Below are 18,386 nucleotides of genomic sequence, written 5' to 3'. Positions count from 1 at the left end.
CCAGGCCATCCCCTGCCAGTGTGGTCCCAGCACAAAGGTTCAAAATGATTCCTGCTATGATTTCCTCTCCACAGAGTCTGTGGTCACATGCCACAACTTTGCACCAACTTCAGGAGCTTCCCTGTCTGACTGTGTGTGGAAGTGTGTGGGGATGCTGGATGTCCTCTTGTGGGCTAGATTGCACTGCGCTGGCTGGGTGGTGGGCATGGCCCTCCCATGTTCTATTCTCTACTGTGTATCTCACACTCTCCCATCTTTGCAAATATATTTCCCTTTCACCTTTTTTCCCCCTGCACTGCATGTCCCACACCGTTCCTCTGCAGATTCACAATGCTCTCTTGTGGGGGAGTGATCTACTTATGTGTAGCCATCTGAGTTCTTCACCTCCTTCTCACTGGGAACAGTGAGCCAAGAGGCCACCACTAAACCACCATTTTGTCCTCTCCCCTCACATCATTCTTTTAAAACAACAAAAATAGATTAGATTATTTAATCTTAAAAACATGAGTTTTATGCAAATTCTTGTTTTTAATTTAAAAAATAATATTGGTGCATGAAAATAATTGTAACATTGTAACTCTATGGAAAATAATAGTTTGATTATTTGTTCTCTTCCCAACTCTGAACATGATTCTCTCCTTTAAGCATTTATTAAAAGTTATTGGATGTAGTTTCAGAGATTGTGATTTATATAAAAATAAATAGCATTATTCTGCACCAAAATGACTTTTATAAGGCCACCTTCCTAAACTCAATGGATATTTTCTGTATCATTTCACTTGATTTTTTGCAATCACATTGGCCTTTGTTGAGCTCTATTTATTTGAAATATTCTCATCTTGCATTACCAAGAATTAGTATTTGGTTTTTTTGTTTATTTGTTCTTGAGACAGGGTTGCTTGCTCTGTTGCCCTGGGTAGAGTGCAGTGGTGTCATCATAACTCACTACAACCCCAAACTCCTGGGCTCAAGCAATATTCCTGCCTTAGCCTTGCAAGTAGCTGGGACTACAGTCATGCGCCACCACCAACCACTATGCTCAGCTTTTTGGGGGGGCGAGGGTGGGGGAAAAACAGGGCTTTTTTTCACTATGTTGCTCAGGCTGGTCTAAAACTCCTGGCCCCAAGTGATCCTCCCACCTTTGCCTTCCAAGGTGCTAGGATTATAGGTGTGAGTCACTGTGCCCAGCATACAATTAGATATTTTATCCTTCCCTATAATATTACTCCATTATTTTCCCAACTTCATCTACTCAAGTACTACTCATCCTTCCATTCTCAGATCATTTTCAAATGATCATTCTCAGATCATTTTCAAAACCTTTCCTTAAAAGCACCCATCAGAGTGATCATTTTATGTTTATTAATGAAGTTTCTTGATTAAGGATCCTTCACCACAGCAGCACACAGGAGGATGGAAAATTTTGAGCTCAGTTGTGTCTTCAAAAAGTTGTGGAGTGTCTGGAGTATGGAAAGAGATTAATAAATATTTAAATGAATGAATGAGTAAAAGTCCTTTTAACAAAAATCAGAGGACATAAATAATACTGTTCTGAACTTCATAGCATTCCCTGCACATTTAAAAATTATCTTTAAACTTTATTGCAGCTTATTTGAGATTTATCTTTTCCTAAGAGCTTCATGTTGAGGCTACATAGTGCTGGTTTGTGTTTAATATGTTGCTTGCTAATGAGCATGGGGTCATTCACTTTGGGCTGGGATAGGTGCCAACTTAAAGGGACTCCATCTGGTAACATCTGTGACAATTCAGACTTCAACAAAGAATGTTCATAAATGATTCAAACACAATCTATAAAAATACTTCGGTTCATGATGATACTCAATAAAAAAAAAATCAAATTGTCTATTGATGCCTATTCAGACCAACTGCTTAATCAACTGTTTCCTTTGAAATTTGGTAATTAAAGAAAAGGAATAATGAATTCTTATTTTAAATAGTAACTGTATTTTAGGATACTAATTAGCTTTAGGATACTTTAGGATACTAGCTTTAGGATAATTAGCTTTAGGATACTAATTTAGCTTTTTTAGTAAGGGAAACCTAGAGAATTCTGTAAAAGAATTGGTAGGAATGATCACCTTTTACAAATATTGATTATATATATTCTGGTAACAACTACCAATTAGTTTGGAAACCACAAGATGAACAGTTGATGAGACACTGGACATTGTATGATAACAAAGTCATAACAAAGAAAGTACTTCTTGTTTGCATGGGGAAAAATGGGCTGTACTATGGTCCTGAAGACACAGAAGAAGCAAATTAAATCAATGGTGTTGTTTCCCTTATTTTGGCTATTTTGGAACAAATATAAAAATTTGAATAAGAAATGATAATGTAGCATATTAAGAAATTATTTCAGGTGAGATGATAATATTTTGGCCATGCAGGAAAATACTTCTTTTTAAAAATGCATATCAAAGATAAAAAAGAAAAACAAAGGCATTATCTCATACACTTCAATTGAGAAGTTTGTTACTATCAGATCAGCATATCAAGCAGTAAAAAAAATTGACCCCAAAATACAGGTTTGAGGTACAAAGAGTGAAGAATAGAGATAATGAAAAACTATAAATAAACCTTGACTTATAAAATAATAAGACTAATGTCTAGAGTGATTTAAAAAGAGAAAAATCAGATTTATAATACAATAACAAATTGAGAACAGAAGTTACGAGGGATGAATGGAGTTATGGGGGTCTAAGGCCTTGCTCCTTCAAGCATGCTCCATGGAACAAGAGCTTATCAGAATGCATAATAAGGCCTGCCCTAGACTTGCGGAATCAGAATCTACAGTCTCACGGGGTCCTTGAGTCTTACATATGGACAATAAATTAGAGAATCATTGGTCTCAGGGTTGGAAGAGGGTAGAGATATTGTCAACTATAGATTTCAAAGTAAAGGTTGCTTGTAGAAATTATAAATGTAATAAATGGATTAAAATTTCATGAATAAAATTTATAATTTCAAAACTAGGAAAAGGAGAAAAATAATAAGAGAATAATTTAGAAGGCAAGAAATGTGAGAAAAAATATGGATTAAGCAAAACAAGTAGCAGAAAACACAATAGAAAATATAAGCTCAAACATAAAAGTATAAGCCATCGGCCTTTGACAATTCTCTTCAAAGCTGTGTGCTGTTTCTCATCCTTCCTACTCTGAGGTGGCACATGTGGTTCCCACCCAAATGGTGGATGTTAGAGAGTTTCTCAGATCCTTCAATTCACTCTTTCCCTCTACTCCTGCCTGCTGCTATGAGGAGAATAGAAAACCCGGAGGAAAGGTTGTGGTTGCCTTCTAACTCCTTTCATTGCTCTCTTGAAGTCCGCTATGGACTAATGTCGAACCGCTTCCTTCATTTTACAACTGCTTTGTTTGGTTTAGTTTTATGATATTTATACACATTTTAGATAGTATTTTTAGTTTTTCAAGGTGCTAGAGATTGGGGAAATTTTAAGCTTTCTTTATTTTACCTGAGCATTGCAAGAAGGCTTTTGGATAAATGACCCCCAAATTTAAAAGCTTAAGATAAAAAAAAAATTTACCTCATACCCTCCGGGGGTCAAGGACCAGGGCACAGCTGAGCTGAGTGCAGGCTCTCCCAACAGCGTGCTGTCAAGCTGGCGGCCAGAGCTATGCACACCTAGAGATTTGTCTGGGGCTAAAGAATCCATGCCCAAGCTTGCTCCCCTTGCTGTGGGCCTGAGGACCTCAGTTTCTCGTCACCTCTGTCCCTGCCTAGGGTGCTGACATGGCAGATTGTTTCCCCTGCGGGAAGTGATGAGTGAGAGGCCAAGACAGAAGGACCACCATCTTTTTAACCTGAATTCAGAAGTGACATATAATTTCTGGCATATTCAATTTGTTAGAATTTAGTCACTAAATTTAATGGAATTAAGCAAGACCTCTTGAAGAGAAGAGTATTAAAGAATTTGTGGACATAATTTTAAAAGCACCACAATGAATATGAAGGACTACGATATGGATGGTGACTAGATATTCTATACTTTTTTCCTGAGGATAAAAATGAGAATGCAGTTATTACAGTGTGAGAATTATAAATCCCAAAGTGTCAGATAATATCATTTTTATTTAGCATATTCCTTCAAAAATTTTATTTTCTTATTACAAAAACAATTCATGTTCAATATATTGAAAAGTACAAGGAAATAGAAGATATAAGACAATATCTATATCTTGACCAAAATGCTCCTTTATCTGCCCAATGTTTTCATATACACACCCATGTGTGTGCGTGTGTGTGCATGTGTGTGCGTGTATGTTGGCAAGACTCCCGCCCCCACGCCACACCTCTGCTCTCAGTCTCTCTTCCCAGAGCTTTGCAGCTTCACATGCTTTCACAGCTAAGGGTTCTTAGTTCCTGGAAAAGAAGGTGGCTTTTATTAAGCATAGATCTAAAAGGAATAAGAGTTTTGGTTTTTTTAAATCAATTAATCTCTGATCTCTGATGGCTTGTTTTTCTTTGTTAAAGATTAACAAATTTGAGCTGATTTGTGATTTTGGCTGACTTTTTAATCAAGTGGGTTTAAAATGGCAGCTTTTCTTATTTTTCATTCCAATTTGGGTTTAATTAAGATAGATCTGTCAGAAAAATAAAGCCAGAGAAAACAGCCAAAGATAATGCGTAATCACCATCTATCATAACTACGCTTTGCCAGTGCTAATCTTCTGGAACATGCAGGCCTGGCAGTGGCTGGAGGCCTCTCAGTTATGCTTTACCATTGTTCTGAGACTCTCCAGCATCAATCTTCACAGAAAGATTTTGTTTAAGAGTTTGTTTTCTTTACAATTAAAATGAATCAATTTCAAGTTTGAAAGAAAATTATTTTATAGAAACATTCACATGATCTGTGAATGCCTGAATAATAGTCATAGTGAAAATACCTAAATCGCCCAACTTCTTTTTCTTTTTTCTTTCCCCTGAGACAGAGCCTCACTCTGTTGCCCAGGCTGGAATGCAATGGCATCATCATAGCTCACTGCAACCTCAAACTCCTAGGCTCAAGCGATTCTCTGACCCCTCAGCCTGCCAAGTAGATGGGACTACAGGCCCACATCATTATGCCTGGCTAATTTTTATAGAGATGGGGTCTCTCACTCCTGGCCACAAGTGATCCTCCTGCCTGTCCTCCCAAAGTGCTGGGATTGTAAGCATGAGCCACTCCACCCTGCCCAACTTCTTAATATTTCTATCAGGGATACATTCGTTTGCATGTGACAAACAGATACATACGTATACTGGCATGACTTTTTTTTTATCGCTGTTTTGTGTTGTTTTCTGATTATGGAAAAGAATGAAAAATATGCTTATTTTATGAAGAGTAATGAATGCTAGGAATTGTATTGCACTGCATGTTGCAAACACTTGAAATATAATAAATGGCTTAAGCTTGATTTCAGAATGTCTCAATTACGTAGCATGAACCACAATGGAGGCTTCATAAAGTCATCAGAACCCGGGTTCCTAATATCTTTCTGCTCTTCCGCTATTCTTAATGTGTGGCTTCCATCCTCAAATTTACCTCATGCACAAGGTAGTTATTGGACTCCCACTAACATTACTATAGTCCAGATAGGAAGACAAAGCAGAAGATTCCCTACCAGTTTCAGAGTTCTTAGAGTTTTCTCTGAAGCTCACTTAATAGCTTCCCCTCACATGTCATTGTGATATGTGAGAACTTCATAAACAAGGGCAGCTAGAAAAGTGTGTTTTTTGGGATGGGCACATTGCTGTTTCTAATGATATAGAGACTCTGAAAAGAATCAAGAAGCAGAGAATAGATACTAAGCAGGCATCTAGGTGATGGGACTGGAAGGATGGGCTGTGGTTTAGGCAGGGGTAGAGCCAATTTTACACTAAGTCATCAGGGGTTTAAAAGAGTGAGCACTAGTAGTCTCCATATGCTACCATGTGTAATATAGTAATATAATTGATGGTCATGTCTTCACATAAAACTCCATCCACTTAAACATTGAGGTTAATTGTAAATTATAAAAACATAATAGCAAACATTTAAAAATTTAACCTAGGTAAAGGTGCATCTAGATAAAGATGCAGCCCTAGGATTCTTTTATTTAATATAATAATATTTTGTAAGTTCTAGATATTTGCAGAGGTCTAAGCTGCTTAAATTAGCCTGGCTATCTGGTTGCTAATGATGGTCATCTCCTTTTCAGTTTACCATTCTTTAGGATCTCAATACAAATTTCTGCAACTGATTTCTGCAAAAGAATAACCAGTAAACGGCGCTTACTGAAGAGGGAAATTACAACACCATCTTACATTTACATAAGATTTTAAACTAAAAATATAGAAAAAACTTATGTATATTATTTGGTAAAAAACCACCCAACACTTTGGTGTGATGAAGTATTCTTATCCTCATTCCACTGACAAGGAAAATGGTTCACTGTAGAATGATTAAATAACCTGCATATCATCATCATGTACATTCATGGTCTAACTAGTTTCTTAGTGAAGATCTTCCAACTCCATGATTCATATAAGAGATAACAAGAAATTCAAATCATCTCTCAGAAGATGAAATTTCAGAAAAAGGTATCTAAGTTCATGGCCATTAAAGAGCAACAGCATAATCATGAACAACTTATCAGTTAGGGGAATATTGAGCCCACTATGCTGACAAGCCTGGGGCCATGGAAATGTCAGTAAGAATGGTTAAACAAGATAAATATTTTTAGAATCTCTTATATCTTAAGTGTCATTAGTCAGTGATTTCTAAAAATACATAAAGTTAATATATGTAGAAACATTCAGTGGATTCTACTAAATTTTAAAAAACTAAAACATTTATTAATTGTTAAATACAGTTGTTCCTCCATATTCAGAGATTCTGCCTTTGTGAGTTCAACTCATTGCTGATTGAAAATATTCAGGAAAAAAATTGCATCTGTAGTGAACATGTACAGATGTTTTTCTTGCCCTTTTCCCCTAAACACGTAGTATAACTATTTACATAGCACTTACAGTGAATTAATAAGTAACATTAATAAGTAACCTGGAGGTGATTCAGACTATAAGGGAGCATGTGCATAGGTTATATGCAAATTTTAGAGACTTGAGAATCCTGACAGGTCCTAGAGCCAATGCCCATGGATAGTGAGAGATGACTATATTTTCTGTCCTTTAACTTATTGATGGATCACATTAAAGACAGAAATGAAAAATTAGTCTGGCCATCCCATTAAAGATTTCATGTTCAGAATATGATCCCACAATGAGAAGCAAATCAACCCAAATGACAAAACTGATTGCCTTCACTAGAAGTTGCCAAGTGGTTAGAGCAAGAAAGTTAATTTATAAACAGACTGTAGATATGTCTCTGGGTGTCCTTGACAATGAGATATTTTAGGGACAGTCTTCTCGGTCTCAGAAGGAACCCTAAAACATTCAAGAAGTCAAGAAACTTCTAGACATCATACTATGCTGCAAAAGAAGTACCTATTACAAAGGCACTTGAAAGAGTCTAGAGTTGAAGACAAATACCCTAGCTCCTTGGTACACCAAGCCAGATCATCCATACACAGGTCTTGTGACACCCCACCAAACCAAATCTTCAGTGGAGTTCAAGGAGATCATTACAGAAAGCCACAATTTAGCCTCGACATCAGAGAAAATATATTGGAAATGATCTAGATATAAAATACTTTGAAATAATCCCTCACATTCTTAGGATGGCAGTCTGATGGTGGCATAAGATGTCACAGGGAACCTTGCTAAGATTGTACATGAGATCTTTCTACCACAGCAAGGACAAATTGGCCACTGATCTAAAGCAACACTGATAGGTAAGTTTTAAAATAAAATAATGGGGTATGTCTTTTGTACATGCCTCACCTGCCAACAGCACAACTCTAGTAAATGTGTAAAGGCTGGGCATGGACAGAAGTTAAAACTACAGGAACTTCATATGCCTCCATATGAACTCCTTACTACTACCCACTGCAGTGAAATATGCATGTGTACTGGTTGTTGTTTGCTTATTTTAAGGTCAAGTCTTTTCCTTACAAAAGAGCTATGTCCTGAGAATGGAAAAATGCTACTCAATTTCATGTTTTCTGCTTTGGAAATCCTCATCTAACATCAAGAATTACTATCACTGACCGACCCTCCTGGTGTCTGTCAGGAAAAAGTAGAAGAAAAGCCACCTCCTGCACCCTCCATAGCCACCAAACCTGTTAGAACTGGACCAATCAAACCTCAGGCGATCAGAACGGAAGAAACAAAATCTTAAAGGCTGTGGTTTATTGCAAGGGATTGGGGGGGAGCAGGGAAAACGAAGTCAGATATTGCCAGCAGCCAAAGGGGTAAAATGGTCTGTGATGTTATCGTGTCCAGAGCTTGGAAATGCACAAGGACATAGGAGCAATTTACACTGACACAAAGCTGCTGCACCAGTAAAAATGAGGCTTTGCAAGCTTGTACCTGCTGTATGACTTGCGCTCAGTTGATGGCCATGCATCTTCAGCCACAACTTACATATAGACATATGCTCTCATTTTTGAGTGCATATAATTCAGGCCTAAAAATCCTTATGGTTAGATGAAACACCAGAAATACAAGGAAAATAACACCGCATAGGAATAGCTCAGCCTGAACAATGTGGTGGTCCCAGTTAATACATCAGTTGTGGTTTCTTTGCTCCCTTATGGTCTTTGGATATGGTTGTGGTGTTGCAGGCTTGGAAGTGAAGAACTGAAGAAACATGGTGCTGGATAGAGGAGCCTTATATTTTATTATGGCAGCTTGCTATTTTTGTAACATGGTGATTGAGTTGAACACAATCAAAGTACAGTAGTAACTGATCTCCCCTTCTTCCTGGATGAGTGCGCAGATGATTAAATATTGATGTCAGCATCCTTGAACCATATCCAAGTGAGCAATGTTTGGCTACTGCTTCTGTTTGAAATGATGCTGTGTTTTGGTTGCGGTCTGCAGCTTTGAAGCGCTACTTGGCGTCTCCTTTTTCCCATGGAGCTCTCACCATTCGAACATGACAGATCTGGTGAAATACTAGTTAGGCTGGGTCTTGCTTGCCTCCACTCAGTCATCTTTGTATGAATCCAATGGTTCCTTCCCTTTCCCCCCCCCCCGGTTTTCTTTTTCTTTTAACGGTTTTCTGCTTATGTTCATGAAGAGCAGTGAATACCTAGAACTGTGCCGTGAATGAAAGGAAATCCTGTTTAAGGAGGTGCATTTCTTTAGAGCTGTGTCATACCATCCTTTGGGCCCTCTGCTGGAAAAGTAGGATCAAGTCTCAAATAATGCCTTTTTAATTGTATCCTCTAGTATTATAGACGTAGGACAGTGCTGTAGCATACCTCTGTGAATGCAAAATATCCTGTACCTGCTTTATGGTATGTAGTAGTGACTGTGGTTTATCAGAGCTGTTTTTAATGATGTTACTCTAGAATGTTTTCTTTCCAGATGATGATTCAGAAGCTAATAAAAAATGGTGCCAGGTTAAAAAAAAAAAAAGAATTACTGTCATTAAGAAACTCTGTAAAGCACTACGCTCACTCATTTACTCCACCATCTGTGCCTGGGAGTGGAAAACAATGGCCCCTAGGACAGACATGGTCTGCCAAACATTGTTAAAAAAAAGGTTTATTGGAGTATTTGTTCATTTTATATTGTATGGCCACTAACAGCAGCAGAGTTGCTTAGTTCCAAGAGAGACCACAGTTCCACAAGTCTGCATTATTTATTATCTGACCCTTTACAAAAAATGTTTGCTGTTCGCAGATCTACATTATACTTGATCTTCAGGAAAATGGGATTCTTATATTAAACTGAGGCAAATTTTGCAAAACACTATAACTTTCCAGGCCCAATGTAATGTTCAGAGCTATAGTTACAAAAAGATCAATTCACTTGACAGTTAATTAAGTTATTAAAGTAAAGGCCAATTTACAAATACAATAACACCACCTATGATCTTTGACTCTACCTTATTGCAAGCAGACATGATCAGATACTACAAGGAACTCATAGAGTACACACAGTCTTATGAACAGACATAGGCAACTTTTTTCAGGGTACCTCTCTAATCAACCCTTGCATGAACTAAAACCTAGTTTTCTGGAAGAGACATCAAGAGAAGAACAGCACTTGAATCCTTTTGGAAAGAACATTGTTAAGTTCCCTAAACAACTATCACTGGGATAAATCTCAAGACATTAATGCCTAGATTCATGAATGCCAATTAGAGAGACAAATATCATCCTTGGCTTAGAATGACACAATGTGTTCTACATGTTGAAAAGATCACTCAGAATGTTGGCTGAAAAAAAATTGAAGAGAGGAAAAAGTAGGAACAGGGAAACTATTTAATGGCTATTGCAACTGTATACATAAGAGACAGTTATATTTTGGATTGGTCACTTTCCATTGTCTTCAAAATGGGATAGATTTGTAACATTTTGGAGTGTAGATTCAGATAGAGTTGGACATTTTTCAAGCAAAATGTAGTAAAAAGGAAAAGTGGAAAATAAAGTAACTAAATCTCAACTCAAAATTTTTTCAAGTCCTTTTACCCATCTCCCATAGTCACAAAGCCTAGATGTTTGAAAAGACACATTCTATCACATTGTTAAGCAACAAATAACTTCTATTGCATATAAACTATTAACATAATACAAAAGAGGAAAATCTAACAACTTCATTTTACAAAAGTTATTTAACATTGATATGAAAGCTGCAAGACTGTCCAAGTTAAGAAATAGGTCAATATTATTTATTAATCTGTGTATAAATTTAACACAAAATATTACCAAATAGATTCGTGACAATCATGAGAAAAATATGTCATGTTCAAGTAGTGTCTTTCTTAAGGTAGATGTACTAGTCATGCACACATATAATGTGATGGTCCGGATTGAGTCTGAAGATCCACAACCAGGAGCAGCAATGTCCTAGGGCAGGAGAAGCTGGCTGTCCCAGCTCCCAGAGCAGGTTTGGATTCACCCTTCCTCCGCCTTTCTGTTCTATTTGGGCTCTCCACAGATCGGATTGATGACTGTCCCCATTGGTGAAGGTGATCTTGTTTACTCTGTCTATTCAAATGCTAATCTCGTCTGGAAACACCCTCACAAATATATCTACAAATAATATTTACCAGCTGCCTAGGTTCCCTTAGCTTAGTTAACTGAAGATATCGAATGTAATTTACTACTTCAAAAGATTAAGGAAATTAATTTTATATGATCTTCTCAAAAGTCATTCATATATTTATTTTTTAAAGATTTATATAGTAATTAGAAGACATCATGAAAGTATCTAAATGCTTTTTAAAATAGTGTTCATCAAATGTGTTAATATATGAATGCATTAATGCTGATAACAGTTGAAAAGAGAGGAGATGGCATAAATATTAGAAAGCAGAAATAGAACTACATTTATATCATTTTCCCCACCGATAGACTGGAATTTGGATCTGGTGCTGGTAAGTCATCTTTTATGATACAGTTAAGGAAAACATCATAAGAAGTGGTAGAAAAATAATATGAAAGTAATAATTTTCTCTGAGTATCTTTTTGGTTCCAAGACATCTACTTGCTATAGACCACTTACCAACATTTGGATTATTATATGAAAGAAATATAAACTTCTAGTTTGTTAGAGTCATTGTATTTTTAGTGGTTTTTAGAAATTATCAGTTTAGTGCTTTTTAGAAATTAGTCCCTAAAAATGGAATGCTGCCACCCTAAAATAGTTTTTATATTTCCATTTTTATGTATGTATCTCCTTTGTGTCTCCTTTAATATATTATACTATCTAGTGGATTGTATATCTTAACATTTTAAATAAATGAGTTCTATTTCTTTTCTATTTTCACATTAATTCATTTTAGTTATAAGTTTTAACTTGTAAAATTATTTCTTATTTTTATTGGGATGGGGTCTCACTTTGTTGCCTGGGCTAAAGTGCAGTGGCATCATCATAATTCACTACAACCTGAAACTCTTAGGCTCCAGTGACCTTCCTGCCTTAGCCTCCCAAGTAGCTGGGACTATAGGTGCATGCTATCACACCTGGCTAATTTTTCTATTTTTTGTAGATATGGGGTCTTATTCTGCTTAGACTGATCTCAAACTCCTGGTCTCAAGCAAAGCTCCCACCTCAGCCTCCTAAAGTGCTAGGATTAGAGGTGGGAGCCACAGTGCCTAGGCTAAATTAGTATTTTTGACTGGCAGATTATAATAATTATATATACTTATGGATTACAATGTGTTTTCTTGATATATACATACAATGTAAACTTGATTGAATCAATGTAACATCACTTTGCTTATCTGTCATTTTTTATGTGAGACATTTGAAATTTAGTTATTTGGAAATATAAAATATGGTAGTATTGCTTATATTCACCCTGCTGTACAATATATGTCAAAATTTATTCCTCTTACCTGAAACTTTGTAACCTTTAAGCAACAACTTCCTATTCTCTCCCTCTCTACCCCAGCCTCTTATAACCAACTATCTACTCTCTACTTCTGTAAGTCCAACATTTTTAGATTCCACATATGCATGAGATCATACAGTATGTCGTTCTGTGCCCAGCTTATTTCACTTAGCATAATGTCCTCCAGGCTCATTCATGTTGTCACAAATGATAGGATTTTTTCTCTTTGAGGCTGAACAGTATTCTATTATCCATTCATCCACTGATGGATATTTATGTTAACTCCATATCATGGCTATTGTGAATAATGGTGCAATGAACATGAGAATGCAGATATATCTTTGACATATAGATTTCAGTTCCTTTGGATACATATCCAGAAGCGAGATTACTGGATCATATGGCAGTTCTGTTTTTAGTTATTTTTGAGGAACCTCCATGCCATTTTTCATAATGGTTGAACTAATTACATTCCAATCAAGGATGAAACAGTTCCCTTTTCTCAGCGTCCTAACTTTTATCTTTCATCTTTTTGATAAAATCCATTATAACAGTTGTGAGGTGATATCTCATTATAGTTTTAATTTGCATTTCCCTAAGGATTAGTGACACTCAATATTTTCTTAAGTACCTATTAGTCATTTGTATGTCTCTTTTGAGAAATAACTGTTTGGGTCGTTTGCCTATTTTTAAATTGGACTATTTTCTTGCTATAGAGTTGAATTCCTTATATATTTTGGATATTAATCTCTTATCCATGTATAATGTACAAATATTTTTCCCTATCCATGGGTTGTATCTTCATTTTATTAATTGTTTACTTTGACGTACAGATGCTCTTTAGTTTTATGTCATCCCATTTGTCTGTTTTTGCAGCTGCTGCTTTTGGGATCCTGTCTAAGAAAATCACTGCCCAGACCAATGTCCTGGAGTTTCCCCTGTGCTTTCTTCTGGTAGTTTTACAGTTTTGAGTCTTACATGTAAGTCTTTAATCCATTTTGAGTTAATTTTTGTATATGATATAAGAGTTCAAATTTATTCTTTTGCATGCAGATTTCAAGTTTTCAAAGAGACTACCCTTTTTCCATTATTTGTTATTGCCACCTTTAGCAAAAATCAATTGACTGTAATTGTGTGGGGTTATTTCTGGTCTTTCTATTCTGTTTCATTGACCATTTACCTCCATGGTTAAGTTTACACTTATGCATTTAATGTATTTGTGCTATGGGATGGAATGTTCTGTATATGTCTATTATACCCATTTGGTTTAAAGTGCTGTTCAAGTACATTTCCTTATTGATTTTCTGCCTAGCTGATCTGTCCAATGTTGACAGGGAGGTACTAGGGCCCCTGTGCTCCCTACTATTACAGTACTGCAGTCTCTCTCTACCTTCAGATAATCTAATAGTTTTATGTGTTAGGTGCTACAATGTTGAGTGCTTCTGTGTTTACAATTGCTATGTTCTCTTGGTGAATTAACCCCTTTATCGTTATATAAGAATCTCTTTTTTATAGTTTTTGATTTAAAGTCTGTTTTGTTTGATATAAACCTAGCTACCACTGATCTCTTTCAGTTTTCATTTGTGTGGAGTGAATTTTTCTATCCCTTCTCTTTCAATATATTTGTTTCCTTATTGGTAAAGGGAACCCTTTATAGGCATCATATGGTTGGATTTTGCATTTTTTATCCATTTGGCCAAACTGTGTCTTTTTATTGGAGAATTTAAGTCATTTACATTTAAAGTAATTATTGATAGCTAAAGAATTGGAACTGCCATTTTGTAATTTGTTTTCTGTTTTGTAGGTCTTGTTTTCTGTTTTTGTAGGTCTGTTTTCTGTTTTGTAGGTCTTGTTTTCTAATTGCTTTTGTTTCTTTCTCTCTTTCTGTCTGTCTTTGTGGTTTGATGGTTTTCTGTGGTGGTATGCTTTGAATATTTTTATATTTGTGCAACTAGTATAGGTTTTTGCTTTGTGGTTATCATGAAGTTCATATAAAATATTATCTTTATAACAGACTACTTTGAGCTGATTACAACTTAACTTTATTGCATACGGAAACTTTATACTTTTATCCTTCCCCCACCATTTATGATTTTGATGTCAAAATTTACATTTTTTTGTAATTTGTATCTCTTAACAACTTATTGTAGCTATAGTTGTTTTTAATATTTTTGTCTTTTAATTTTCATAGTAGGGATAAAATTGCTTTACACACCACCAATACAATATTAGAGAATTCTGATAATTACTATGTATCACTAATACTATTGAGTTTTTTCTTTTATGTGGTTTTTGTTATTATTTAGCAGCCTTTTATTTCAGCTTAAAGAATTCCCTTTAGCAATTGTGTAATGAAACAATAGTGGTGATGAACTCCCACAACTTTTATTTGTATGGAAAGTTTTTATTTCTCCCTCATTTCTGAAAAACAACTTTACCTGGTAAAGTATTCTTGGTTGGCAGGATTTTTTTTTTTCCTTCAGCACTTTGAATATAACATTTCACTCTCGTCTAGACTGCAGGATTTTTGCTGAGAAATTTACTGAGAGCTATATTTGTACTCCCATTAATGTGATATATTTCTTATCTTTTGCTGCTTTCAGTATTTTTCCTTTGTGATTTCTGACAATTTGATTATGACATATATTGGTGAACCTCTCTTTGGGTTGCATTTGATTGGTGACCTCTGTTCTTCCTACACCTGGATGTTGTCTTTTCTCAGATTTTGGAAATTTTCAACCATTAGTTCCTTAAAATATGTGTTCTAGTCCTCATCCTCTATCTTCTCCTTCTGTAATTGCAATTATGTAAAAGTTAATTTGCATCATGTCATGCCCAAATTTTTGTAGGCCTATTTTATTCTTTTTTCTTCCTTTTGATCCTCTGATTTAATAGTTTCAAGTATCATGTCTTCAACCTTGCTGATTTTTTTTTTTTTTACTGCTCAAGTTTGCTGTTGAAACTTTCTATTTAGTTTTTTGGTTTAATTATTATATTATTTTTCTCTAGGATTTATATATTTTTTAATTGTTTCTGTTTTGTTATCTAACTTATTCTGTTCATGGATTGTTTTCTAAATTTGATTTAATTTTCTATGTGTATTTTCTTGAAGTTCTGCAAAATTCTTAAAGAGGATCATTCAGGACTTTTTGTCATTTTACAGATCCCCATTTCTTTTGGGTCCATTATTAGAGTTCTATTAATTTCTTTGTGATTTCATATTTCATTTATTTTTTGTAATTCTTGTGTCTTTAAGTTTATGCATGCATGTTTGAGAATAAGGCCACCTGTTCTAGCCTTTGTAGGTGCTCATTGGGGGTGATAAGCCTTTACTACTTAGTCTAGTCTGGGTTTCTAGATGGGCTGGCTGGTAGCAATGCTGGACAGGCAGACCTTGGTGCCAGGTTCTCTGGTTGGGCTGGGTAACTTTCTGTGCTCTGATTTTAAATGGTACTGCTGGCTCACTCCATAGTCCAGCAAGCCCAGTGGCTGAAATTTGACAGTAGGCAGAGCTGCTGGCTGGGCTCCGTGATCGCTTTATTTGGGCAGGTTTGCAGGTTATCTTCCCTGTCTATTTGATACTGTTTTTTTGGAATCTGTAGTTTAGGCAGGACTGTGCTTCAAGGCTGAATGTGAGGTCTCTGGGCTTGCTGTTCAGGCACACAGAGTGGTAGTGGCCAGAGGCTATGCCCCACAGGTATATGTGGACTTGCACTTGCCTTTCACCATAGGGTAGACCTAAGCAGAGCACCAAGGCTTGGTGGAATCATTGATCAGCAGCTGGGTTCAGGCAGGGACAGATGCTTGCGCCTTAGTAATTGCTGACTTGCAGTCACCTCCTACTCTGGGGAAGACTCAATGGGAGCACAGGAGCTGTGTGTAGAAGCTATCTAGGGACTTGAGCCTCTTAGACCTGTGGATTGTGCTTCCTGTAGCATAAAGCTGTTTGTTAGTCTCTCTGCAGTGGTGTTTTCATTGGCTGAAATGCAGAGCAATTATTAAAATTCATTTAAATAGTTCCTATCTTTAAAATGGATTTGAAACACAAGTCATGTGTTGAGATCTGAGGACAGCCTATATGAAAGACTCTATACGCCACTCTGCCCCAGCCATCAAATCTATACCTGAAATCCCAAAAATGCCTTTGTGTTTGCATTGGCTGGAGTTTACGGGAAACTTCTCTTGAAATGTATAGACTCATATCAGGATGAAACATTAAGTCCTACCACTAAGTAATCTCTCACATACACCTTGATCTAAACTACTTTTATCAAATTCTTTCCTCAGACAATTCACTAACAATTTTTTCTTTTCACTATATCCACTTTCTTCAGGCATCTCTATAAGCATAGCCTAATGAGTAAAATGGGCTTTTATCATTATTCATTTTTATCTTGTGGATGACAAATATGAGAAAAATCAGCCTTTTCATAATTAAAATAACTATGTCCTGCTCTATATTGTAATGTGGAAAACTCAAATAAGAAAAGAATAATCTTAATGTTTTGTTCATTTAAAATCATATCCCCTTTTGTTATTCTGCTCTTCCTTATTTTCCAAATGCATATCTGAATCTCTGTTCAGATATTACTCTAGATTGTTTATTGATAAATCCTTTATTTTCAAAATATGTAGATGAATCACTTTTCAAATATTAAAAAGGGACACTGATTTATAATTCATGAAGGAAATTAGTATTAAGAAAGTTTATTTGATGATGGAAGGAATGTAAATGGCTCAATAACTTCATTTGTTTAATAAATTAGACATTAAACACAGAAAAGAAGTTTTCCTGTTCATCCATACAACATCCATGGGTTTAAGGAGTCTAAAATTGGTTTTCCTTCCTTACCTTTGTACAGACACCAGGCTAATTTCTTTGTGTTATTACTCAACTTTGAAAGGGAAGCCTTTTTTTCTTAGCCAGATTTTTGTTAAAAGATAATGTGAGAAACAGGTCAGGCAGAGGAATGAGATGGGTCAACAGACAGCTCCAGTTTCCACTGATAGTTTCCTATCACTTTTCTACCAGGCCTTTACCTAATATCTGTGTACAGGCTTGGTCCATTTGGGTTGGCAGGAAAACACTGTGCTCCAGGAAAGAAATGCAGTGTTTGATGTGGTGATTTGGCAGGAATTTGTCTTCTTATGATCAAAATCAACAGCTGTAGAGCTCCTTGCCCTGTATTTTTCTCATATTCTTTGACATATTGTCAACCTGCCCATTGCCTCAGTCTTCTTTATCTTCCACTCCCATGTTGCAAATTGGAGTCAGGAAGACTTCCTTCAACTACTATTTGAAGCAAGGGATCATTGGACTGGGCCCTCCGATTATGGAGTATATTTTGAAGGGCTTTGAAGATATTAATTATCTTCATCTGCTTTTGAATTTATACCACCACCAACACCATTTTTCACTAGACTTGTATTCCTTCCTTAAAAAACATGGCTCTTGTTTGTATTTACTTTCCACTTTCCTCAGAAATGATAATAATTAACATATATTGAATGCTTACATAGTTTCAGGCACTGTTCTGAACTTTTAACATATGATGTAATGGCATAATCAACATAATCAATATAAATTCTATAAATGAGGAAAATGAGACAGAAAGAGATTAAGGAGCTTGCCCCAGATCACACAGCTAGTAAAGAATACATTCAGAATTTGAACTTAGGTAGTCTAACTCTTTATCTCTTTTTTTTACCATTGTTAATTTAAAGTCCATTTTTATTTGATATGAGAATCTGCATCTTCTGGCTTTTGGATTCCATTTGTGTGAAATAATTTTTCCCATGCCTTTACCTTGAGTCAGTGTGTGTCCTTGTGGTTTAGATGTGTTTCTTTGAGACAGCAAATGTTTTGGTTATGTTTTTTCATCCATTCAGCCAGTCTGTGTATTTAAAGTGGGGCATTCTG

At 35.9% G+C, this 18,386-nt stretch overlaps 1 long non-coding RNA gene across 1 annotated transcript in view; it reads right to left on the bottom strand.

Moving 5' to 3' along the window:
* Positions 1-1,119: 1,119 nt before the first annotated feature.
* Positions 1,120-18,386, bottom strand: part of LOC142873700 (uncharacterized) — a 176,471-nt gene continuing 159,204 nt past the window's right edge. The window contains exon 3 of the long non-coding RNA XR_012921657.1: positions 1,120-1,460. This is a non-coding gene — a long non-coding RNA (uncharacterized LOC142873700). The remainder of the gene's footprint in view (positions 1,461-18,386) is intronic.

The sequence above is a fragment of the Microcebus murinus genome, chromosome 11 (genome assembly GCF_040939455.1).
Source record: "Microcebus murinus isolate Inina chromosome 11, M.murinus_Inina_mat1.0, whole genome shotgun sequence".
NCBI lineage: Eukaryota > Metazoa > Chordata > Mammalia > Primates > Cheirogaleidae > Microcebus > Microcebus murinus.
This window is presented reverse-complemented; position numbering and strand designations above follow the sequence as displayed.